This window comes from Cardiocondyla obscurior, linkage group LG10, assembly GCF_019399895.1.
Source record: "Cardiocondyla obscurior isolate alpha-2009 linkage group LG10, Cobs3.1, whole genome shotgun sequence".
Taxonomy (NCBI): domain Eukaryota; kingdom Metazoa; phylum Arthropoda; class Insecta; order Hymenoptera; family Formicidae; genus Cardiocondyla; species Cardiocondyla obscurior.
This window is the reverse complement of record NC_091873.1, coordinates 3,849,285-3,865,046: the sequence shown is the minus strand read 5'-3', so window position 1 is coordinate 3,865,046 and position 15,762 is coordinate 3,849,285. Positions and strand designations below refer to the sequence as shown.

At 39.3% G+C, this 15,762-nt stretch overlaps 1 protein-coding gene across 5 annotated transcripts in view; it reads right to left on the bottom strand.

Moving 5' to 3' along the window:
- The window catches only part of Rho-5 (rhomboid-5), a 76,837-nt gene that overhangs the window by 43,945 nt on the left and 17,130 nt on the right, over nt 1–15,762 (bottom strand). For all 5 annotated transcript variants that reach the window (XM_070662178.1, XM_070662179.1, XM_070662182.1 and 2 more), the window contains one exon: nt 14,861–15,040. The gene's annotated coding sequence lies outside the window, so the exon portion shown is untranslated. The remainder of the gene's footprint in view (nt 1–14,860; nt 15,041–15,762) is intronic.

Below are 15,762 nucleotides of genomic sequence, written 5' to 3'. Positions count from 1 at the left end.
GTAATAAGAAAAGGCAATGTGAGAGTAATAGGAGTCGAGATACTTTTTAGAAGATTATTTCATTTAGAAGATTACGCGATTCAAGTTCGTGGAAGAGTACGAACGGTGGCTCTGCTCTCTATCATTTCGCATCGTCGGACGCCACTTTCGGGCGAGCTGCCTGCCTGCTCCTTCTGCGGAGCGTCGCAGAAATTCAAGAAAGCCTCCCTCGTTCAGCGGGCAACTGAATTTGACAAATGGTTTTATCCGGCAGTTGACGAGCGTACGTGTGCGCGACACGTGTCACACGTGGCCGCGTTCCCCGGTGCCGAGAATACACCATCCCGACGGATGGAATTTCGGAAGTCACGTCGAAGGACGTCGTCGCCCGTCCGCGAAACGACGCCGGGGCCACCTCGAGACGAAAATGACGCCCCGTGAAATATTTATGACGAAAAATTTTCCAGGGTTATATGACGGAGAGATTGCACGAAGATGGCTCCGCGCCGCGGTAGAAAGAAATTCCAACGCCGTTCCAAGCTTTAAAAGTTAAATTGCATTAAGAGATTGAAAAGTCCACCATAAAGGAATATTTTTTCAACTATGTTATTTTATAAAAAAAAAATAAAATAAAATAAAATTTAATTCTTTTAATAGAAGATAGAGTATTATTATGTAAGATTTATAAACGTTAGTATTCTGGATTAAACGATTATTTTTCATTTTTTTTAAGAAAGATTTGCAAATTATTCAATTTTACAGAAAAGTTAAATCATCAAGAAAATTTAATTAACTAAAAATTATTATTTGTGGAAGTATATTTTAAAATTATTTAAGTTGGATTTATGAAATATAAACGTTTTTTTTATACAAACGATATAAAACGATTACATTAACAATAAAATTAAACGTAAATGAATTTAAGGTCGATAAAAATATATTATAATTCTCGAGAAGGGTTCGAACGTTCTGCTAAAATACAGTAACAAAAATGTTAAATGTGACACGAATCTCGATGGTTTTAGGTCAGATCGTTTATCGAAAACTTGCATTGCGACTTCTTTAATAGCGACTCGATTTGCCGAGATGGCGATTAATTCGTCCGACGACGAGTCGAGAGTTTCATCTTTTACGAGCATCTTTCGACGGTTGGCACGAGCCTGCCTGGCACCGATCCAAATTGAATCCATTTAAATACCTGGTCGCTGCCACCCAACTCGCCCCTACCGACGTAGACTCCTAATTTCCGATTTTACGAGTACCACCGCAACCCCTGCACAGGGAGCTGTTAATGCACCACGCCACACGTGCGTTTCGTTTAAAAATCGACGTCAATACAAATATTTTACTTATTATTACTAACTATTAAATAAGCTGAAATAAACCTATAATACACTTGGCGAACACGACTTTCGTTAGCCATACATGTTTATGTGTTATTTTTGTAGTAATTAATTTATTTATAAACGTTTGCGTTCGCTGTTCGTTCGATAAGCGTATGTATACTTTTACAAGAGATTTAATCTTTTAATTATGTAATTTTACATCCTCGCAATGTTATGCTACCGAGGTAAAAAAATTTTTTTATCTCGTAACCATCACCGGTAATGGACTCTCGCGAAACTATAATAATAGCAAAAGGCGTTCGTCGCCCTCATAAAAGTATTTAAGTACTTCACTCCTTAGCGGACTGGATCGGAATTTCAATTGGCCGCTAATGGATTCTCGATCCGTTTGCCGCTCCCCGGGTCATGCGAGTCTAAAAGTACCCGAATTAGTATGCCGCCGGTAGATTGCAAGTTGGATTAGACTGAGATCATGCGAGGCAATTATTATTCCATCACCACGGTGTCACTTCACACGGCAAAATTAACAAGCCGTACTAAAAACGCATTAAAATTGTTATTAAAAAAAATTTCTAAATCATGGACAAAGCTATTAAATTTATTATAATGTAAAAAAAATTTATTTAAATTTAATAAAAAAAAAAAAAATTGAAACTAATCAACAATATAAAATTAAATTAATTATTAAAATTGCCTAAAGAGTTAATTAAATTTATGCATTAACAATTTAAAATATTGTACAATTTATAAGTGAGGTATTTCAAAGTAACTAAAAAAAAATTTAACAATTTGACGAGTCACAGCGATCATGCAACTCGGCTTAAAAATGAGAGAAGTAGAACATACGACTTATAAGGTACGTGATACATTAACACGTATCCGGATTAATACGCAAAAGAAAAGCTTCCGAAAGAAGGCAGGCGACACTAATTTGAGGCCACAATAAATCATCTCTTCTCTGCCGCACTGCTCTTTTCGAGGATAAGCACCCCGAGGATAAGGTTGGTATTTATGAAGGATGATAAATAATAAGAAAGTATAATAAGCGACGCACTGCCACGCCCCACCCGTGTCGCGTGTCTCCCTATATTGCCCCCTAGCTCTCACCACCCCCTATCCGGTCAACCCCCCCCCCTTTCGATTTTGCCTCGTCTGAATGCAATAAATTCACGTCCGCCACTCGACGGCTTTGTCCCTTCGTGCAGATATTTCCTCCGTTTCTCTCCCTCTCTGTTGATTCGACCCCCATTTTTCTTCGCCTGACAAAATCGCGGAAAAGTATCGAACAGAAATATCGAAACTCGTTGGAGAGAAATATGACAATGTAACAGCAGGACGGTACGAAATCGTTGCTCCTCCGTGCACATTTTAATGCCGTAAGCATTCGTTACAAAGTTATTAAATGTCATGCCCGAGAATCCGTAAAGTTCACCGAAAGTCCCGTTTCGCGACTGCTCGCAGGTTCGATCGAACGTAAATCCTTTCGCAAAAGTGTCAACGATCGTTTACCACAAATTTTCATCGCTTCACGTCGCGCACGATCGCATTAAATTAAAATTTGACTAAAGCCGAGATTTCGGCGCGCACCTATTGTTTCATTGTTCGCGCGCCTGCACATAAAATCGAGTTGGCAAGCGGGTCCGTAGTTTCCAGACAGATTAATAGTCGAAAACTATCAATCAGCTGCGTTGAGTTATAACATTTGCAGCCCGCCGTGTTTTTCGCTAGGAAAAAAAAAAAAAAAAAAAAATGCCGAGCAAGCAGCCACGCCGGTCGATGACCGGTGCCCGGCAAATGGGTCGTAGAACGCGCGAGGCCATAAAATCTTATTTGTCGGTCGAGTAATGGCGACGCTAAGACGTGGCCGGTCTGTATCGCGCATTCTGCACCGGCCTCGTCCTCGAACGTACGTCCACTCAATCGCTATTGTTCGATTTTATTTATCGCGCTCATTAATCTCACCCGGAATCTCTTCCCCGCCACGAAACCCGAGGAGCCTTCGCGTCGAGAATTGCTCCTCTAAAACAGCTATCAATAAAATTTTTAATTATCAATTTATCCCCCGGCTTGATGACTTTGATTTAAATTAATTAAGATTATTAAATACAATACAAGTATCTTTTCTCGTGGAAGTATATTTAAACATTCAATAACCTAGTTCTAGAATATCAATATATTTTTTTTATCTTCCTTTCTCTCTCTATTTTTTCCTTTTTTTATGCATAAAGATGCAAAGAATATAAAATAAAGTCTATTTAATTACCAAATCGATACGTAATAATTACGTTAATTAAATATATAATTTTAATCCAGCAAATAATTTGTCTATTGCTAATGCAAACAGAATCATTTATCTATTAATTATTTACTAATCCTTTTATGCGGCGAGAGAAAGAAGATTTCATATTTTCGGAAATAAAATTAATTTTATTCAAGTATTTTGAGGAAAAAAGGGAAATTCTGTTGCGCTGAATGTCCGCGTGCCGCTTCCGGTAAAATGTCAGTTGCTATGCTCGTACGGGTTTTGTTGCCGTTGCCCCGACTAATTGACGTCGCGGACAACATTACGAGATGAACCGAACGCGATAATTAATTATTCGCCCGATGATAATTAATTTCGTGTACACGGAGCACGCATGCCAGCGCGTCGCAGCTGCAATAGCAAAATTAGCGGTGCACACAATGCGACGCCGTGCTCATTACAGTTAATCAGTCGGACTGTCGTAGGACAATCGATACGATTGCCCGTTTCTCGCTGCGATTATTACGTGTAAGCAACGCCGGGGTCTAACAAAACACCGAATCGCGGCCAAAGGGCGGTGAAAAACATTTCATTCGAATTTAGATGAAGAAATAATCGACGATCGTGACAAGGCGGCACGTCGCTCGACGTGGCGGCGATAACGCGCGATTAATGCCAGGGGTTTGGGTGGGTGGGTGGGTGGATGGATGGACGTGCGCGAAAGTCGCGTATCCACGTTCGATCTCGCGCGAGATAGCCGGAAGCTGGTTGTGTTAACGCAAATATGTATCGGCGCTAATTACAAAACTGGAAGCACCTCCTGCGTCTCCTGCGTAAGATCGTGTCTCATGTTAGCCGCAGCAGCCTCGTTAACCGGCTGCCACGCGATATTGTTGGCACAGTATATGTGTGCACGCGCACACCCCCCTTCGTCCCCCGTGTGCGCGCGCGAAGCCCACGTACACAAACCCCGCCGACGCCGTTCGCGTACGTGTCGGGACACAGGAAACTACGTTGAAAGTTATATCTTATAGTTACGGCACGTTATCGCGAAACTTGTACAACGTAACGTACATACGGGATGGAAACTGCACGCGAGTACCACATGTGTACCGGGTGTCACGGCAATAATCGACCCTCATTCGCGAGTCGACGTGTCGCGTGCGATCGACCCCTCAATTAGGTTCTTCCGCACGCCCTGCTCCAACTACTTTGCAATTTGTTGGCACATGGCAGGCTCTTCTTTTCAAAAAAATAAAAGCATGCGATACGTCTGTTCCACACTTACGTATTGCACGGAGGAATTTGAAATGTGAAATTTAAGGCCGCAAAAACTTCGGCTACAATAACGCGCTATGCAGATAAAAATGTGATTTTCAATATATTATGTAAATGCCTAATTTATCTTTTACTTCCCTTCAGAAAGAAAATACGGCTTCTCATGAAAAATTTACTTTTAAAATGCGACAGCCTTCTTTTATTATTCTATTCGTTACTATGTGACGGTAAAGCTCTTCCTTCCGAAGAGCTCATGTAAATTATTTCATATAGGTGCATATATGTCGCATCAAGATTCAATCAAAAATAAAACATAAACTTATTTCATGTTGTAACTTACACAAATTAAAAAAAAAAAAAAAAGAAATTTTATCCTCCAAACATAATAGTCTTTTTCTGAATCATTTAATATTTAGATAAAAAGTTATAATTTACCTTATTGACACCGTGGGTTACTTATTGAGAGTTAACTACAATAGGTACATCCGTACAAAATTATATCAATCTGCCTTATGTCTTTACAGCGTTCCAGTTTCACGATACATACATGCAGCGCGGATAATTCGCCGTAACATCAGATTTACTCGTCACTTCGATATTTCGAGATAAGAGAACCGGGAGACGTTCGCTCTCAGGTTCCCCGGGCATGTCAAATTAACCGTGCCGTCGGAAGCTACCGAGTTTCGGGCACTACAAACTTCCGCTAATAAATGTAGAATACGCCGCTAATCCGCATCGGTGACTTAAGAACAAAGGGACTCGGCTGCCTAATAATAGCGCATATACATGTGCCGTATTATGCAGATTCTAATTTCCAACGGCGCATTCCGCCCTATAAAGCAGCTTTGAACTTCAAGAAAAGGTTACACGCTGTTTAAATTATCGAAGATTATTCTGTTTAAATCCTAGGATTTACTTTTGAGAATAAATAGATTTAAATCATCGACGAAATATTTCTGCGTAATTACGTGTAACATAATTAAAGTTTTCTTTTTCTTTCTAAACGTTAAAAAATTTTTAAGAAATAATTGACAATTCAAATAATTAAGATACAAAATCGCGTTTGTAAAAAACACTCGGAATAAAATATATTTTAGTGCAAACAATTATAATTATTAAAACTTTTTAAAGCTATTTGTATTGAAAAAAAGAAAAATTAATTTTTACGAGCTTTTTGACTGCCAGAGGTGATTCAGAAATTTTTTATTAAATTTTCGATTTGCTCGCAGAAAAGTGAAAAAAAAAAGTAAAAGTTATAAAGAATTATAAACTCTCAGAAACAGAAAAATCAAGATAAACATAAGATAAAAGGAACATGAGAAGTTATACGAAAGAACAGCCTTTTATCTGACGTAAAAGGTGACATAATTGATTATAAAGAAAACAGGAACAAATATGAGATTGCTAAAATAATATGATCCTATATTACATTATGGTTATATTGTGAATTAAATATACTCCTTATGTGCCACAAAGCCAGGACACCTCGTAAATGTATTTTCACTCCGGCGAGGAAAGGGGACGTGCACTTAATGCCGGATCGAGGTGCGAATCATTTTAATAAAATACCGCGTTTATTGGAAGAAGAAAGTGAACCATCACGGTTACCAGGAAATTTACTGGATAAACGGAGAAGAGCATGTCGCGGTTTTCCACGTCGTGTTCGCGAAATCTATTCGGTTGCAACGAGCGGGACGTGTCGTTGCTCGGGTCGCCACAGAGGTTGGTAGGTGCTGAACGCTTAGCTTGATATTGATCGACCTTCTCTGCCGCCCTACTCCCTTCGACGCTCGCGTGGCCCCCGCGCCGGAGCCGCCGCATCTCCGCGCAAAGCAACGCGCCGGAGTGACGTAATGTCGCGGAGGGGGCAACGAAACAACCCTCCCTCATCCCCGTCGCCGCCGCCCCGATTTTTGCCTCCGTGCAGCCGCCCCTTCGACGAGCGCGGACGGGCGTGCAGCAACAATTTGTCACTCAAAAATTGCTCCCGCGAGAAAAAAGCAGACAAATCGGATGCAAGAAGCGAGGGGGTGGGTTCCGAAAGAAAATCGAAAAAATTACCGAGAACGTTTCGCGATATCGCATCTTATACGGCGAAAAGCGTTGCGACTCGGAAAGATTTCCGCAAAGCTTGAATAATTAGCAAAAAAAGAAAAAAAAAAAGAGAGAGAAGGAAAATTCTCTCGGGAGTTGAACTTACACGTCGACATTACTTATACTTATTTTCGCGTTTTATGCGGCTAAGGGTGCTACGGAGATTTATAAGGAGAGTGGAGATCTGTCATCACTATCCGTTGCTTAAGGCGCGAAGGAATGAATTTTGCGTCGCGCGAATAAGCTTTCCCATCTGTTTCAAAATCGGCGACGAGGCTGCTGCAGTTTGCACTCGGCAGAAAAGCTGTATTCGAAAATGTTTATTTCGCAGCGTCATCTCGTTAACGAGGCATAGCCGGGAGGATGGCGGGACTCGGCTCTGCCGACGTATAGCTGAGGAAACACCGTCGCGGAAATTAGCGCGGCAGCGATATTTAATTAGCGAACGACACAGGCCGCCCACACCCTTAAAGAGGGCTGGGGAGTTGCCGAATATTGTACGGAGAAGGGCGATTCCGTGCACTAGCCTGCAACCGGATGCAACATCAAAGGCGGCACATGGAAATCCCACGGGAATTCCAGGGTGAGTGAAGATGGACCGAGAGCGGGCGTGAGACAGGGTGCAACAGCTTCGCCGCACGTTTGTTAATTAACGCTAATTAATTAAGGAGTCCCGCTGCGTACGGACACATCTACTTGCACTGCGATGCAACCCTTCTCTCCCAGCTAGCTAAGCGCTAAATCGAGTTTCGACCACATTTTCGCCACAGTTTCTCATCTCCTTCTTTCTTTTTCTGCAGAGGCAAAAACCTACGCGAGCTCGCATGATAGTTTTAAGTAATCGCAAATGAAACGAATCGCGCGGACCTTCTACTTTTTACAAAGATAAATAAATAACGATAAAGAATACTTGAACAGGGCTTCGAGAATTTTTGGCTGAGATATTTTTTTGTTTAAAATTTAATTAAAATTTATTTATAGACTGTGATAAAGCGGTGACCTCCATCGATATGGGTTTGATGACGTACTTGCCGTTAGGATTGAGAGATCACGAATTCTGGGACAGTCATGTGAGCTACAAATAATTAATAAAGTTATAGCCACACGTAACAGCTCCTGAAAAGTTTCTGTCGTAATAATATGTGAGAAATAAGAGCACATAACTATTTTATAGCTATGTACTTTCTAAAGCTATGTATTGTGTGACCATATGCCTTATGAACAATAAAGATGTCCCAAGATAAGTGAAGTATACTTTTTTTTCTCTCTCTCTCTCTCTCTCTCCAAGAAGAACTTATTGCATCGAAATGTCTTTCAATATCCTATCTTTTGACGAGACATAAAGTAGCAAATTGCAAGAATAAAGTACTTCGAGCCTACGACGTATTGCTCGATGTTCGAAGGAAAGAAGTGTGTGTTATTGTCACCCGTTTCTTCGCCCTTACAGAAGTTCCGACAAGCAACGTCGGTTGTCAGATACAGAATCGCGGGGCGCCATCAACTCGCCTCGAAATTTAACGTTATTTTCCGATTCGCGGATTCTCGAACCGCCGGGCGGATTCGTCATCGGCATTTCGAGATAAAGCATGTCTTTGACATCGAGGACGTTCGCGGACATCGAGAGGTCTAATTCGCGCGGGAGTGAGCGCGCTATCGAGCGAACAAGAAGGAATTAATTCTCACTGACCTATCTCGCCGATCTCGCGACTAGATCGACGCGAAATTCCGAGCCCGAGCGCCGAATCCTTTCAAGCGAACGAACAATCGGCACCTTGTTGACTTGAAATTGGTGGGCCCGGTCACGGATTATTCTGGATTATTTCAAGTCCCGCGCCAACAGAACGGTCGATATCGTAAGCCTAATTAACGGCGTATAATCCATCTTTAATTAAGCGTATTCAATTTTGCCACAATTAAATCCCTGGCCATTGATTGTATCCGCTCTTACCGCTACTTTTAATTATTAATTGCACATAAGCGACATATACGAACAATAGGTTTTATTAATTTATGAATGCACGATCGGTCTTGTTTGCCGCCCTGTTCCATTTATGTAGAATAAATTGATTTCTTTTTTGCAAAGGTCTTTTTAAAAACCCGCTTTCGGCCACAAAATTTACATATACGTCAGATTTTCAGATAAAAGCCTCAAACGCGATTCCTATTTTAAAGAATTTTTTATATCGTGTACTCAGACTTTAATATACATTTCGTTCTCTCGTATTCTAGGTTTCACGGGTCACGTTTAATTTTTCAATTTACATGTGTTCTAACTTTTCAAGTGTTTCTCGCATTGTGCGACGCATAAAATTATAAACGGGATACTTTTTTTTCTTTATCCTTTTTTTTTTTCTTTTAAATTTAGTTAATCGTACGAAAGGTATCGTCGTCCTTGCCGTCTTGTTGCGTCAAAGAAATGCAGGAAAATTTGTTTAAGGACACTCGAGGAATTATTTAAAGAGCCGCTAATTATCTTGACTTTTCCTAACAAGTACCTACAACAAAAACTGAAATCACGCTTATTATTTCTTCGCTGCTAAATCTCGAAGTATTCGCAATAAAGCTCAGTTCTTTCTTTCTTTCGCTCTCACGAGCTCTCCCTCCTCGTCCTGACACTTTCGTTTCCCGTTTTCGTTTATAAAGCCTTCGGAAGCCGGCGAATATAACTTACTTACTTTTAGTCGCGTCGCAATTTTATTTGAAAGCCTTTCGCTTGAACGGCACCGATATCCTCCTAGTTATTTATTTTAATTACTCACGTCCCGACGTAACCGATCAGAATTCAAGAAATAATTAATTCGCTTTCTCAATTAGCCGGTATTATTATTCGCGACTCGTGTATTAAATCCTTTCTTAAAAGGCTTCGCGTCCAATATGACCGATAACAAACAAACAGATAATTTAATGGCAAATTAATATCGTAGCATATAATTTTCTCGAATAACTGTCATCAAGCCGTAATTTATGTGTCAGTCACGCATCACTTTACGCTAATCGATTTATCCGCAAATAATTATCAAATAATTATTCCCATAAAATCGATGAGATCAAAACGAGCGCGGTTTTATAAGCGCGGTGCGCGACTGCGGATCGCGAATTCCGGCCGGAAATTTGCGTGTTATTTTTCCCGACCTTTCCGGCCCTTTATTCGTTTTATGACTCGTCTTCCTCCCGTTCTTTGTGTGTCCCTCCGCATCTCGCAGGAATTTTTCGATGGCTAGATTCATATTTCATCCTCCCTCCCCGTGCTTTTTTTTTTTTTTTTTTTTTTTGCAGCCCCTTCGACAAACCGGAGGAAAATGAATTTCGCAGCGTCGGAAAAGACGCTAGTGGGGGGAGGAAAGAGAACGGGTAGCCGTTAAACATTTTATCGCATGATAAAAAGTCGTCCGAGCAAGACGCAACGTTTATTTGCCAATAATCGGGCACTTTACGACGGAAGCGTACGTCACGCGATAGACCACAGAATACGAAAAAGAAAAAAGAAAAAAGGAATTAAAATACGGCAGAAAGTAGGTAAACCCAATAGGTAGATTGGATAATTTGGTAGCTTTATCGCCGGTATATGTTAAGATCGAAACTAGTGATTACATTTTTTAACCGGTTTGCAGCTCAAATCAAAATAAAAACTGAAAACGCTCGTTATCTATGGCAGTTATAATTTATGAAAGAGAACGCAAAACTTCGCGTTTTAAGAAGCTTAAAAATCTGTGTTTTTTTTTTTATTAGAAACTACCTGCATTACACTAACTGAATTATTGAAGAAATCTGCAATAATAATTACCTTTTCGAATTACGTTTTCAATACTACATCCAATAACAAACATACATCGTGTTTTCTATAACAATATCATGTATCATTAATTTTACCCCGAGATAAATGTATGTATTGTGTATAGGTTCATAGTTCTATATTTAATCAACCATTATATCTTTAACATTATTATAATTACTTCTAATTAACATGAACTTAATATGAATACTAAAATGTATGTATTAACGAGATATTAAAGAAACAAAACAATGTTTCAATTATATTATCGAAAATTTATCAAGTAGTCAATATTAAAAGAAAACAAAGTGCCTTTAACTTCTTACCGCACCGTGCATTAAATTAAAAATCTTTTTACATTTGTACTTCTATAAGTTAGCATTCTTATCGACGAGCAAGGTAATGCAACAAGCAGGAAATTCCTGGCGCGGCGACAACAACGGTGACAAAAAGTCATTTCCCATCGCGCCCATAGTGTGGCGCGTTAATGAGCGCAATTAATTCATCTGATTAATGGCCGCGACAGCCGACGGTGCCGTTCCCGTTTCCCGACCCCCGACCGGCTCTTTCACCCATCTCCTTTTCCGCGATATTATTTATCGCCAGCGGCATATTATATTCCGCGCGATTACATCTCGCGGAGGTGGCTTTTGCATAACCAGCTCAAATTCGGCCGTATTTAATTACATACCCTCAAGTGCTCAACGCTCTTCTGCCATTAGCTTATCGTATTATTACGACGTGTCTCGTAGCAACTCTCAAAATATTTCCGAAATCCAGACGTCAAAAATTAATTAAAAAAAAAAAAAAATTACATATAATTTGCCAGCTGTACAAAATGTAAAATCACCCTGCCAAAATTAGGTAGTATTATAGAAATAGTAAGTGAAAGAACCTCATTATTAAACGTGATAAATATATTATCTTATATAATTTTATATAAATTTTTTATTACTGGCAAATCACATATATTTTTTTATAACAATGTATGACACTCATTCTTAATAAAAAAAAAAACAAAAAAAAACATATATATACATCATGTAATAAATATTATTCGATGTTCCGATATTTTTTGAAATATATTTCACTTCTCACTCACGAGATCCACATCCAATCTGAGCAATAGGGTAACAACCTGTGTAATTGTTCAACCGAGATCCTTTTGGTAGAGCATCGCGTATATCATATTGGGTGGTTGAGCAAGGATGAAGAAGGAAGGGATTGTTTAGTCACCGTCGGTTAGGTATATAGTACTTCCAGCCTCCATTAGGGAAATGAATTTTCACCCCGGTCTCTTCCGATCTCCCGCCTATTTCTTTGCCCTCCACCCCTTCTGCCGTCTGGAAAAACCCGGCCCGAGTATTCCGCCTGCATCGTCGCTCTTATTTCCTTGAAATTCCGCGAGTTGTCGCGGATCCTAATCGAAAATAAACTACGATGTCTTCCGCTTTTTGTCGGCCAATTATTCTCGTTAATTAATGCGCCGACAACTATAAACTTTTAGGGGGTAAAAGCTCAAGAAGACGTCACGAAGAGAAATGTCGCGATTATTTTGAAACTCAACGTTCGCATTAATCCCTCGTCAGATCGCATCGAAAGCCGCGATAGTATCCGCAGAGCGCTTTATCTTAAAAGTTTGCGTTTGACTTTCTCTGAAATTAATGCTTCAAAGCAATTTTATTTCGCCGACAAATATTTTTTTATACTTTAATATTTTTCTTTCGGTATTTCAAAACGTTATGATTGCGCATCTTTTCGAAAACGAAATGTAATGTAATCACTCGAGTGGAAATTGAGTCTAATAACTTAGATAACCAATCCGTGGTTTATCTCGTAACTGTTTAGTAAAACTGTCCAGCATTGAGCCAGAGATTTTTAATAACACAATCTCCCTTTTTGAATCCTATACAATTAAAACTAGCTAAGGAATATATCTAATCTGCGCGATTTAACAACTAGCTGCAAAATTAGAATACCTAGATGAATTTCCATTCGGGGCAGCACCACTTTAGAATAAAACTTTTACCTAACTATTTATGAATTTATAGATTTATATATCTACCTGTACATTTAAATAAATAAATTATTCAACGACTATGTTTTTGTAAATACAGATTCCGGGTAAATAAATCTTTATGTATGAATTACTATTGCACGCAAGTAGTATGATAAAAGCCGGGATGGCGAGGGGAGGGTTGATTTTCAGGGCAGAGACAGGTTTCGTGTCGCTAACCCATCCACAGGGCTAGTTGAGAAGACAAGCCGTTATCTCCGCGGAAGAAATTGCTTTCGGTTTTATCACGCAGTTGCGATTGATATAGATTGATCATCCTGACCCTCTCACGGGGTAGATAAATCATTCTTGGGAAGATAGGGTTGAACGATGAGCGTGACTGGTCGCCGAGAAATCTCGAAACGCGTGCACCTCACTCCCGGGAGAGAATTCCGTTCCATTATTTTTCGTTCGCCCTGGTAGGCGCCGTAATTTTGTTTCTATTTTAACATCATTTTAGTTCTACATCATCCAGTTCCATTTAGTTTTTCCCCTTGCACGTCAGACCTTCAATTTTTATTATTATTCCATTTTCATTTCGAGTCTAATCAATTTGTCAAGTTTTATTAATTTACAACGGTAAGTTAAAATCGCTGAATATTCAAAAATTTGTATTATATATATTATTTTTTACATTAAGTACTTCAATTTTACTAATTTTGTACGAATTTGCTTTAATATCGTGACTTTGGTGGCAAAGTATTTACGCAATTGTAAATAACCGTGTGTTCACGAGTAACGCGTTGGCACGATAAACGATGGAAGCTAAGAGAAGAAGGCAGCCTGACAAATGCATCAAGTTACAGTGAAGACTCTAAGATAAATACTGTGTTATTAAATTAATTAGGTTTATAATTTTTTTTTTTTCTTTTAATACAAAATTGAAATGTTGCAACGGAAAGTGACTTCGTTCCGCTTCTTTTTACGTTTACCTAATCGTGAATATGAATAATAGCCAATGGCAAAAGTTGACGTTCGCTGTAACAATTCTCGGAAACAATGCAATTTCTCTCTGAATGCGCTTTGAGAAATGCGTCGCGAGGCATGACCGGGTTTCCAGCGGTATGGTCCTGCCCGAGGGGCCCCGCACAACTTCCAACTCCCATGATCCTTCGTTCGACGGCTGGCGTCTTTGTGAACCTCGACATTCTTCGACAAGTTCAAACAGTCGCCAGTGTATACCAGCCCTGCCCGGTCTACTTCCGTAACTTCGCGATCCGCCATCCCCTCGCGTACTTGAGGCGGAACAAAAAATGTCTAACCGCTCTAAATCACCGGAGAGGATGGAAAAGTTTTCCCCGAAAGCCCGCCATCGCATTTAGCAACGTGGAGATAAAAAAACTCAGGACAATAACATGGTCAACAAGGTTTTCGAAAGAACAGCTGACTTCCGTTCATTTTTATAACAATGGTACTTGCAAAATAATATTTGTCCATTACGTAACATATAAATTCTAATTGTCCCGACTGTGTTTTTTATTTTAGACAAAATTGGTCAAGTATGATTCATAGTTGTAACTAGCCAGCGATAAATTTTGAATTTAATCGAAATTCTTTCTCCGACAGAGATTAAAATAATATTTTTATAAAAATTTTGTAATTAATATGACACCTATTAAATCATCTTCCGAAACTACCCATGGGTGAACGATGCGACGGTACGTCTGACAAATAGCTCTGTTTACCATGCATCTAACCGAGCGATCAGGAGACACCCTCCGTTAGAACATATAATAGAATACCTCCTTCCTTCGTATGCATCGAGATAAGCCCTTCCACCGAAGTTTTCGATACCTTTTCAACCCGTTTCCACACGCTCCGCGATTCCCGGTGTAAACATCCGCTCGAAGAGACAATCGATCCCTTTAAAGCCACGTAAAACGTCAACTCGCACGTGCAGGTTCGACATCATAATTCGCATGCCTTGTCTCTAGCATTAGATCGCGCCCTTGCAGCCGAATAATACCGAAAAACTTTCTACGTAGAGCTCTATTTTTTTTCCTTTTAATAAAAATATGTCGTTCACTAACAAAGTGAGTTTTTTAAATAACGTGACGCTATCGAGGGTTTACATAGTTCAATTATGTACTAACCTGTTCTGTTGTTCGTCGACAGTGACGGACGGGAGGGTTGCTGGTCGTCGGCAAGGTGGTTGTTCGCCCTTTCGTGCTCACCGGCCCTCGAACCGCTCGAGAGCGGCCAGACGACCCTCCTTTGATCCCTTCACTAGTCCCGGAACGAGCCCTACGCCCGTACTACGCATACCAGGGATTCTGTAACAACCAAAAGGCACTCTTATCATTCCAATGCACGTTAGGTACGCTGCATATCTAAATATTAACACAACGTGCTTCGAAAGCGTCAAGCGTTAATTTTTTTGAATCGTAATATCAATCGCAATAAATTTCTTCTTATAAACACATTAATTTATAATATAATGACTAAAATAAATTTTTTAAGCTTGCTGTTTTTAAATAAAAAATTAATTAATTATTGATTATTCATATTAAAATTAATGGGTAATATAAAAGTTGGGTTTTAAAGTCAAAGACGGTTAGTTGTGTACGAGTTAATGTAACTTTTTTAATTAACGACGTACGTCCCAAGTTTACTTTGAACCGTCTTCAGCGACGCGGCAATAATTTTTTCCTTTTAATTATTTATTATCTAATTTTATTATTACCGCGTTATTGAAAATGGGACAAAGTAAAGCAAAAACGTACAATTTATAATTTGTTAATTTAAAGTCACGTCACTCACACGCACAACTAACCGTGTTTCTTCACAATGTTATTTACAAATTTTTTTTGTTACTTGTCTCATTTATTTTATTATATTTTTTTTATAAAGACGTGTCTTTCCAAAACCTTAGAAGGAAGTTTAATTAAAATATTTAATATCCTAAATTTATTACTTATATTATATGATAAGTAAATTAAATTCATCTTTCATGTGAAACTATCCTGATTGTATACCCGACATAAATTTGGTCAAC